The following is a 10,886-nucleotide window of genomic DNA, read 5'->3' as shown; positions in this document are numbered from 1 at the left end:
GTTAATGTGGATTCCCGTTGAATTACGATCAAACACTTTTTAAGAAATGTTGAAAGGCTTCTTTTAATTAGGCTACATCAGGGTGGCTTTCGCTTTGATGCAACAATTCTAATCTTGAAATAAGAAAGAAAGTGATCAAAGTACTTGTGAGACCGGTGTAGTCTGTTGAACAAGTAGGTAGGAATGAATTTTAAATTGGCTTGGAAAATATAAAATCTCAAAAAAAATAAAAACTGGATCCCAAGGGAAGAAATGTTATGGTGTTTAACAATTTCATAGGAATCACACAAAATAAAATAAGAGATTTCATGAAGGTACATTCGTCAATTCTTTGGTGAAAACTTGAGCAAATTAATTGTTCACCGTCAATCCAGATTTGGTGTTGAATTTTGGGTTTCACTCAGCTCGTAGTGGCACGAAACTAAGATCATAAACACAGATGTTGTGTAAGCATAAACCTCAGTGGTAAGTTCTGAGAGTCTCAAGGGTTACGTTGATGAAACGAATGTAATGGAGAAATGTATTGGAGATGGTATAAGAAAATAAAGTACCTCTGCTGCGAAATTAAGGACCAAGCAGAAAACTCTTATCTCATGTGAGAAGAGAGTGAGGTAGCTCACGATTAGAATAAATGTGGTAGCCTTATTGGGAAGACAAGGTTTGTGTATACCAGGTCATGAAGGCTATTATTCAAAATCTTATGAGGCTTGGGACACATACAGCAGCATGCTTCTAGGGACACTTAAGGAATCCATCAATTATATCCCCATAAACGAACGAACACAAACAAAAATAAAAAGAGAAAAATATATATATATATATATATATATATATATTTTTTGGAGTTTTTGAAATAGATAAAAAAATGAAAAAGAGAAAAAATAAGCAAAGACAATAAGACTTGAAAAGAGTAAAAAAAAAAAACCTTTGGAAAATCTTTGAAAAACCGAACCCGAGCGTTCGGTTGGTTTCGGTTGAAGAAAATTTTGAAAAACCGAACCCGAGCGTTCGGTTGGTTTCGGTTCAAGAAAATTTTGAAAAACCGAACCCGAGCGTTCAGTTGGTTTCGGTTCAAGAAAATTTTGAAAAACCGAACCTGAGCGTTCGGTTGGTTTCGGTTCAAGAAAATTTTGAAAAACCGAACCCGAACCTTCGGTAGGTTTCGGTGTTGGAAAATTTTGAGAAACCCAAGGAATTGAGACATGCAATCAGAAAATACTTTTTAACAATAAGATTAAAGACTTTGTACAAGAAATATACAACCACGAAAACTACCTTAGAAGTGATGAGCGAGTTAGATGATTTAACCGAACCCGAACGTTCGGTTAATTTCGCTTCTTACATTTGAGGTTGAGATGTAGTGTGAGGTACTGACTCTGATTCCATCATACCTAGCCCTTGCAATATTCTGTTGAATGATGCTTCAGGAAGAGCTTTGGTAAAGACATAAGCCAGTTGATCAGTGGTTCTTACAAAGTGTACTTCGACGTTTCCATCTTCCACGTGATCTTTGATGAAGTGATACCTCAGTGCTATGTGTTTGGTTTTAGAGTGTTGCACTGGGTTATGACAGATCCTAATTGCACTTTCAGAGTCACAATATAGTGGGATCTTCTTCATATTGAGTCCATAGTCTCGAAGTTGACTCTGGATCCAAATCACTTGAGAGGTGCAGGATGCAGCGGCTATATATTCCGCTTCGGCAGTAGACAACGACACGCACGTTTGTTTCTTGGATTGCCAGCTAACCAACTTCCCGTCAAGGAATTGACAGCCACCAGTGGTGCTTTTTCTGTCGAGTCCACATCCTCCAAGGTCAGCATCTGAATAGGCTTGAACGAAGAAGCCAGAATTGGAAGGAAACCATAGACCTAAGGAGGTGGTTCGCTTGAGATAGCGTAAAATGTTCTTCACTGCAAGCATGTGAGGTTCGCGTGGGTTTGCCTGAAATCGAGCACAATAACACACAGAAAACATGATGTCAGGCCTGCTAGCAGTAAGATACATTAGTGAGCCTATCATTTGACGATAGAGCATGATATCAACAACTGGTTTGTCTAGAGATGGAGTTAGCTTGGTGCCGAATGCCATTGGGACTTTGACTTTGGAGTCTCCCATCATACCAAACTTTGCTAGGAGAGTCTTCGTGTAAGCTTCCTGATTGATAAAGATGCCTTCGGGTCCCTGTCTAATATTTAAACCAAGGAAAAAGTTGATAGGACCCATTGAGCTCATTTCAAATTTAGTCTCCATCAGCTTTCTGAACTCAGCTGTTAGGCTGGAATTCGTAGAGCCAAAGATGATGTCATCGACATAAATTTGAACTATCATAAGGTGGTTACCTTCCTTTTTGCGAAAGAAGGTTGGGTCAACCGAACCTTGTTTGAATTTAGACATCTTTAAGAATTTAGTAAGCGTTTCATACCAGGCTCCCGGAGCTTGTTTGAGGCCATACACAGCTTTATCCAGAATGTAGCAGTGATTTGGATATTTATCGTTCACGAACCCAGGAGGTTGCTCCACATACACGGTTTCTTCGAGTTCTCCATTAAGAAATGCACACTTGACGTCCATTTGGAAAACTTCAAAGTTTTTGTGAGCAGTGTAAGCAAGAAATATTCTGACAGATTCCAGCCTAGCTACGGGAGCAAAAGTCTCTTCATAATCAATCCCTTCCTCCTGACAATATCCCTTTACTACCAGACGAGCTTTGTTCCTTATAACATTCCCTTCCTTGTCCATTTTATTCCTAAAGACCCATTTGAGACCAACAACCGAGGCATCTGGAGGAGTTGGAATGAGGCGCCAGACTTTGTTCCTTTCAAATTCGTTCAGTTCGTCTTGCATTGCTTGAACCCAATCGGAGTGATCGAGAGCAGTGTTAACTGTCTTCGGTTCAACTTTTGATACGAATGAGTTAAACATACAAAACTCAACCTTTGAAAATAAGGATGTCTGTTTTGCCTTCAGTTGTGATCGGGTCAGAACCTTTTCGGAGACATCACCAACCACTTGAGAGATAGGATGATCTCTGGTCCATTTGGTAAGAGGAGGGTAGTTTGGATCAAAGGTGGGGTCTAGTTCAGCATTGATCATTTCTTCTGGCTCGGATTGGCTTTCGTAGTCGAGCGTCATATCACCATGCTCCCCCTCGATTGATGAGCTTTCTTGAATGTTTGGAGAAACTTGAGGTTCAGAGATTTCTTGTGGTGCTGGACTTTCAGGCGTTGATGCACCTTCGGTTGGAGAAGCACTTTCGGTTAGAGAAGCACTTTCGGTTGCAGTTGTAGAGCTTGGCTCCCCCTCAACATGTGAGCTTGGCTCCCCCTCGACTGAAGCATCGTTGGATGGAGGTTCATTAGAAGTCGATCCTCCTTCATTCATTCTTCTGGCAGCTTCTTCGACAATTTGTTTCATGTGATCTACCTTGTTGTCTGCTGCACCTGCTTCTGAGAGAGTAGCTTTCTCTGGTTCGTCAAATAGCTCCAGAAATTTCTCGTATAAATTAGCGATCGAGACTGTAACTTGGCCAGTTTGAGGAAAGATTTCCCCAGCGGTGTCTTCTTTGGCCTATAGCTTTTTGACATAGCTATCGTCAAAAGTCACGTAATAGGTCTCTTCGATTTTTCTCAAACGCTTGTTTAGGACTCTGTATGCTTTGGATGTGAGAGAGTAGCCCAGAAAGATTCCCTCGTCGGCTTTGACATCGAACTTGTTGCGGTGTTCTTTAGAGTTAAAGATGAAACACCGTGAGCCGAACACATGGAAAATTTCACATTGGGCTTTCTGTTGTTGAGAATCTCGTATGGTGTGAGCGTGAATCGTTTGTTGAGATAAGACCTGTTCTGTGTAAAACAAGCAGCAGAAATAGCATCAGCCCAAAAATAAAGAGGTAAGGAAGCGAAACTTAGCATAGTTCGGGCAGCTTCACACAAAGATCGGTTTCGTCTTTCGACAATTCCGTTCTGTTGAGGTGTGTAGGGAGCTGAGAAGTTGTGACTTATTCCCTTTTCTGCTAGAAATTCTTCAAACTCCCTGTTCTTGAATTCCAGACCATTGTCACTCCTGATGTTGCGAACGACCTTCTTGAGCTGTACTTCAATTTGCTTGATGAACACTTTCAGCTTATGGGTCGCTTCAGATTTGAGCTTTAGAAAGAACACCCATGTAAATCGTGAAAAGTCATCAACAATAACAAGAATATACTTGCTACCACCGATGCTTTGGATAGATGATGGAACATACAAATCAATATGAAGTAATTCGAGTGGTTCAACAACTTTTGTGTTAATTACAGATGGATGACTTTGACGACTCTGCTTCCCCATTTCGCATGCAGCACACAAATGATCTCTGTCGAACTTGAGCAATGGAAGGCCCCGAACATGACCTCCAGTGACAAGTTTGTTGATATCTTTAAAGTTGAGATGAGAGAGTCTTCTGTGCCACAACCAGTTTTCGTCAGATTGAGCTTTTGATAACAAACATATAGCTGGGTTTCCTTTGATGGGTTTAAGGTTTAGAGGAAACATTTCACCTTACGCTCTGACTTGAGAATTACTTTCTTTGTCTTCTTCTCAATGATTTCAGAACCTTCATCGTCGAATGAGACTTTGAGATCTGTACCTCCAACAAGCTGAGATACACTGATGAGGTTGTGTTGTAGTCCTTCCACATATGCCACCTTCCTTATAGTAAAGTCACCATTAGTTATCATTCCGTATCCCTTTATGGTGCCGAAAGAGTTGTTTCCAAACTTGACGTTGCCACCATTTGAAAGAGACCTGTATTCCCTGAGCTCCTCTTTCCTCCCTGTCATGTGACGCGAGCAGCCACTGTCGATGTACCATTCTTCGTCGAACTGCTCGTCACTTATAACCTGCAAAAGTTAAGCAGATTTAGGAACCCAAAGTTTCTTGGGTCCACGTGAGTTTTTCATAGGAACTGGAATAGTAAGAGAGATGTCAACAAGATATGTTCGTTTTATGAGTGTTGTTTCATCTTTCTTTTTAATGGTAAAGACTTTTATTTTATTAGGATTGGGAGTGTTCGGTTTAGACTCTGGTGTGGATGCATTAACCTTCTGTTTGCCCTTTTGTTCAGCTGACGAATGAGATTTTTGAGAACGAACAGAATGAGCTTTAGAGTAAGATGGAGATGAATTGGAAGATTTAGAAGAGTTAGATGAATGAGAAGGAGTGGGTTTAGATTGAGATGACTTCTTGGCTGGAGACTCTAGGTGACCCTTTTGCTTTTGATCATTGGTTGGACTGACCTTAAAGTTTTGATCTCTTTTGCCTTCAGAAGCGAACCTATGCTTTCGGTTGGAGTCATTCTCAGAACCGAACCTTTGCTTTCGGTTGTTGTGGCTCTCATGCTTTTTGACAGATTATTCTCATACTTCAGATTCTTGTCTTGATGTGAGAAATATGCATTCTGGGACTGCCAGAATTGTTTCCTTTCGGAGAGATTCTTCCTGTATCTTTGGTTCCTTTCACGTTTCTTATTCCTCATCTGCTTCGGTTGATGATGAATATTGGCTTTCATTTTCGGTTTCTCCTTAGAAGGTTCACTTTGAACTATAGGAGTTTCACTTTGAACTGAGGAGCTAGAGGGAATGTCTTCTTTTGCCGAACTTCCATTCTCTTGAGGAATGTCTTTCGTACCACTGGTGCTTGGCTCATCGAAATTATCCGGCTTGTTCAGAGGTTCTGGTATGTATCTACCTTTACTCATCCATGAGGTTCTTTCTGATAAGCCTACCGTTTCATTTGCATTATCTATTGGAGCTGACCAGAAGTACTCATCACAGCCATCAGCATTGTCTTCGTTTACAATAGCTGTGAGTTCAACTGTCTGATGTTCGGTTACTCCAGTGACCTTGTACACTTGATTTGGAGTGGTCCTGACCTTTTGATATACAACCGCTTTCTCTGCTAAGATCGGGGACTTTTGTTGGGACAATCGAGCGAACTCCACAAAATTTTCAGAAATTAGATTCTTGTGGTTTTCTGGTTCGCTTTTTACAAATTCTGAGCAGTCAACCGTGTCCTCTACAGAAATTTCACTCATGTTGTCGTCCTCATTAAGCTCAGATGCATTTTCAACATCTATTTTGTTTTATGAGCTCAAGTTGGCGTTTAAAGAATCAAATTTTTGTATGGTTTCGGTTCTCAGTTTGAGTCTATCATTTTCATCCAAAAGGTTTTTAAGCATGTCCTTGTGGTCCTTGGATTTAATGAAAGATTCTATTTTGTCCAGCCTATACATGTAGGTCGGATTGACGTCATCAGATGATATCACACTTTCACAATTATAAGCCTCGGCATCGATCTCATCCTCCTTAAACTCAAGGAAGGGCAAAATCATGCGATGGATCTTTTAGCCTATTTCACAGTCCAAGTGAAGCTGAGTAATATTAGAATAAAGACGTTTTGCAATTAAACAAAAAACATTCCGCTGTTTTAACAAATTTAAATTGTCTCTTTGTAAATAAATGTTTTCGTCTTTTATTTTAACTAATTCAGACTCCTTCAACTCGATCCACATGCGCCGCTCCTCACTCTTCGAAGACACCCTGCTTAATTGATCAGTTAGGTTAGAATTGGTGACTCGAGTTTGAGTTAAGCTACTATCTAGATGAGAAATTCTTGTATTAACATTTTTTAGTTCATTCTCATATGAGGATTGTGGTACTTTAAATGAAACGAAAACCGATTGTACCTTCTTGATCAGTTCATCGAGCTCATTGAACTGTTGGCTGAGTGGTTTGGCCGTGAAGCACATATCCTGCTGTTCCTTCGGTTCATTGCTTCCACCATCAGTGTAGTATCCCCTCATCTGAGATACATCGGACACCATGAAGCACCTTCCTCCACTGCTCTCCTCCTTTGCCACATAAGCCTTTCCGTGAGTAGGCTTCCTCACTTCATCGTCTTCTGAGTCGGTTGACCAAACTTCCACGCTACCGAACTCGTCATCAGCAACCGAACCCTGCACAATTAGAGCATTCATGGAAGGGTTAGCAGTAGATTTCTTCTTTCTCATCTCGTCAAGCCTTTTCTGCAACAAGGCTTCCTCATCCTTTTCCTCGTCCTTTTCAGCCATCTTTTTGAGGACACAATCCTTAGCATAGTGGTTTTTCCCACCACAGTAGTAACAGCTTACTCCAAAATCACCATCTGCCTTCGGTTCCTTCTTGGGCTCTTCAACCTTCGGTTCATTGTTAACCTTTTCTGAACTATAACTCCCATGCCAGTTTCGGTTTTTGTTGCTGGGGAATCTCTTCTTAATGAACCTCTTGGGGTTAGACACCATCATAGCATAATCCTCAGACGTGAGTTCATACTCCTCCAAGTTGAGGTCTTCATCCTCCATCACAGCTTTACTTTTTGACAGGAGGGCAAGTGAACCTAGGCTTGAAACAACGTTCTTTTCCTGCAGCACAATCTTCTCCTGGGACTTGAGAATACCCACCAGTTTCGCCAAAGAATATGATTTAAACTGCTCATGGGCTTTAACTGTTGATACCACAGCTCTCCATTCTGACCTTAGACCATTTAAGAATGTAACCTTCTGCTCGATACGCTTCCTTTCGATGTCATGTTTGATCATCCTGCTGAGAAGATGATTGAAGCGATCGAACGTCTGGGTCACAGTTTCTTCGGCTCCTTGCCTGAATTCTCCAAACTCAGATAAGAGCAAGGTTTGGATAGAATGTTCAAGATCCTCGTCTGTAGAGTACAGTTCGCGAAGTCTATCCCAAACTTCCTTTGCCATCGTGCATGAGCTGACCAACCTGAAAGTGTCGGACTGAAGGGCAAATCTGATCAATCTTAGCGCCTTGATATTGCACTGGAATTTATCCTTTTCATCTTGTGCAATATCCTTAACATCCTTCAGCAGATCATTGTACTCCTTTTGAGTTTTGATAATCCTTGACGTTGCAGAGTGAGAAAACGGTCCATTGATAATTGCTTCCCATATGAGGTATCCATTATCCTCAGATCCTATAACGTAGTCTTCGAAGTGATGCGCCCAGACTTCATAATCATGGGTATATAGGATTGGAATCTTCGTGGTTGAACCGATGCTATTGGAAATATTGATGGGGTTTGATTGCGACTCGTCCATTATGATCGAAAAACCTGTTTAAAGATCAGACTTGTAATAAATCAGATTAGGGCAAAACAATAAATATCAAGATACGTCAATAATGAGATGACGGTCAATACATATCAGTTATTACGGAAAAACCCTAATTGAAACCTTTTCACAGAAAAGATGTGTATCAATTACACAGCCTCCTGCTCTGATACCAATTGATGAGATTAAAACTTAATCTTGAAGATCGATTAGATCTTAAACAGGTAAATAAGTATAAACAGCAAGAACACGTAAATAAAGAACAAGTCAAGAATGAATCAAACGTGTCGAATGATTATAAAATAACCCTCAGAAGAGCTCGATTAAGTACATCAACTGTAGAGGGTTGGTATGTTTACAAGAACGATCAAAGAAATCTATAATACTATTGTTATGTTCTAGATCGATAACCTAATATGCATGCAAGCATATACTTATATAATAAACCTAAAAGGCTCTCGGTTGGACAGGCCCAAACCGGAGTACAAAATAAAAGGTTTTATAAACGAGCCCAATGACGCAATCAATTAGCAAATCTTCAACCCAACACAGAGGCTGATGCATGTGTTTTATTTTAATGTGGAATAAATCAAACTAGTGTTTGAAAGTCTTGTTCATTAGCTTAGTGGAGTTAGTTCCTATATTGATGAAGTTTTTTTGTTTAAATAATCTAGCCATGTACATGACTTTGTGTGTCACTTTATCTTTTCTCAAGTTCAATAAGAAAAGCCTTTAAAGCTTTGGCATACTCTGTTCCCTGTGTGAATATTACCATTTTGTGGTTTGTGAAACATTAACACTTGGTATCAGAGCAAAAGACCTGGTGTATGCCAAAGTATCAACCACGCAAAGAAATGACAGGGAACAATGGAAATGATGAAAAGGAAGTCTTGATCACTCTCCATTATCAGATGCTATCAAGAAGTAACTACTCTGCTTGGGCTATCAAGATGAGGGTCTTCATGCAACTCGAGGGAGTATAGGATGCAGTAGAGCCCAAAACAGAAAATACTGTGGCGGAAGTAAAGAAGGATAAGATGGCACTTGCAGCTATCTATCAAGGGATTCCAGAAGATCTTCTACTATCCTTGGCTGAGAAGAAAATAGCAAAGGAAGCTTGGGAGGCACTAAAAACAATGTTTGTAGGGGCAAATAGGGTAAAGGCTGCAAGGATTCAGACAATGAAAACTGAATTTGAGGCACTAAGTATGAAGGAATCGGAAAGTGTTGATGATTTTGCAGTGAAGGTGATCAACACAGTCAGTACTTTGCGCACTCTAAGGGATACCATATAAGAGTCCTTTGTGGTGAAGAAACTGCTAAGAGCTGTGCCGCCTAAGTTTCTTCAAATTGCCTTTACACTGGAGCAATTTGGGGACTTATAAACAATGAGAGTCGAGGAGGTGATTGGAAGACTGAAAGCCCATGAAGAAAGGATGAAAGGTCACAAAGAGAGTGATGAAAGAAAACTTCTCCTGACTCATAAGGAATGGTCAGAGAGGAATAAGAAGAAAACAGATGGAGAAACCAAGCAAAAGTCAAATAGGGGTAGTGTTGGAAACTCACACGGTCGAGGCAAAGGCAGAGGTAGGTCTGGTGGCCATGGAGGTCGTGGTAGAGGGGGTCCATATCATCAAAAGGAGGGGAATCACCAAGCATCTGGATGTCAAGACAAGAGTGGAATCCAATGTTATAATTGTCAGGAGTTCGGACACTATGTAGCAGAGTGTAAGAATCCCAGAAGAGAAGGAAATCAAGAGAACAATTTGATACAAGACCACCATGACAATGAACCTGCTTTGCTTCTGTAAACCTTCGAACATGGTGAAGCATTTATCAACGAAGAAAATGTGACCCCACAGTTAAGATCACAAGGTAACACCTCCAACCAGTCAAGTAAGTGGTATCTTGACACAGGGGCTAGTAATCACATGACTGGAAATAGGTGCAAGTTCAGGAACCTGAATGAGTCAATTCAATGATATGTGAAGTTTGGAAATGAAGCAAAAGTTCGTATAGAAGGAAAAGGCTTCATTGCATTTTAGTGCAAGGATGGGAGTCAACGCAAGCTTGATGAGGTATATTACGTCCTAGACTTATGCAGTAATATAATAAGCCGGGGACAGTTAGCAGAGGGTGGAGATGAAATAAGAATTAAGGATCTATTTTTATGGGCTCATGATTCTACTGGAAAACTATTAATGAAGGTCCAAAGGTCACCCAATAGACATTATAAGATAGAGCTGGAAGAGGCTAAAGCAGTTTGCCTAACTGCTTAAATCAATGACCCAACATGGTTGTGGCATCCAAGAGTGGGTCATATAAAATTCAATTCAATGAAGCACATGGCAGACAAGAAGTTGTTTGAAGGGATACCCAAGATAAACATTCCTTTACAACCTTGTGAAGGGTGTTTAGTGGGAAAGCAGACAAGGAATCCTTTCCCCTCACACATGAAGTACAGAGCAAAGAAGAGGCTAGAACTTGTTCATGGGGATCTCTGTGGCACGATTTCACCTCCTACACCCTCAGGGAACAAGTATTTCATGTTACTGGTTGATGAATATATCGGGGTGATGTGGGTCTATTTGATGAAAACGAAAGATGAAGCTCTTTAAATCTTTAAGAATTTTAGGGGGAAGGTAGAAATTGAAACAGGGTAGGAATTGAAGGTTCTTAGAACAGACCGTGGGGGTGAGTTCCTATCAAATGAATTCACCCAATACTGCAGTGAAACAGGA

Source organism: Lactuca serriola, chromosome 7 (assembly GCF_051521515.1).
Source record: "Lactuca serriola cultivar US96UC23 chromosome 7, Lser_US96UC23_V15, whole genome shotgun sequence".
Classification (NCBI taxonomy): Eukaryota; Viridiplantae; Streptophyta; class Magnoliopsida; order Asterales; family Asteraceae; genus Lactuca; species Lactuca serriola.
This window is presented reverse-complemented; position numbering follows the sequence as displayed.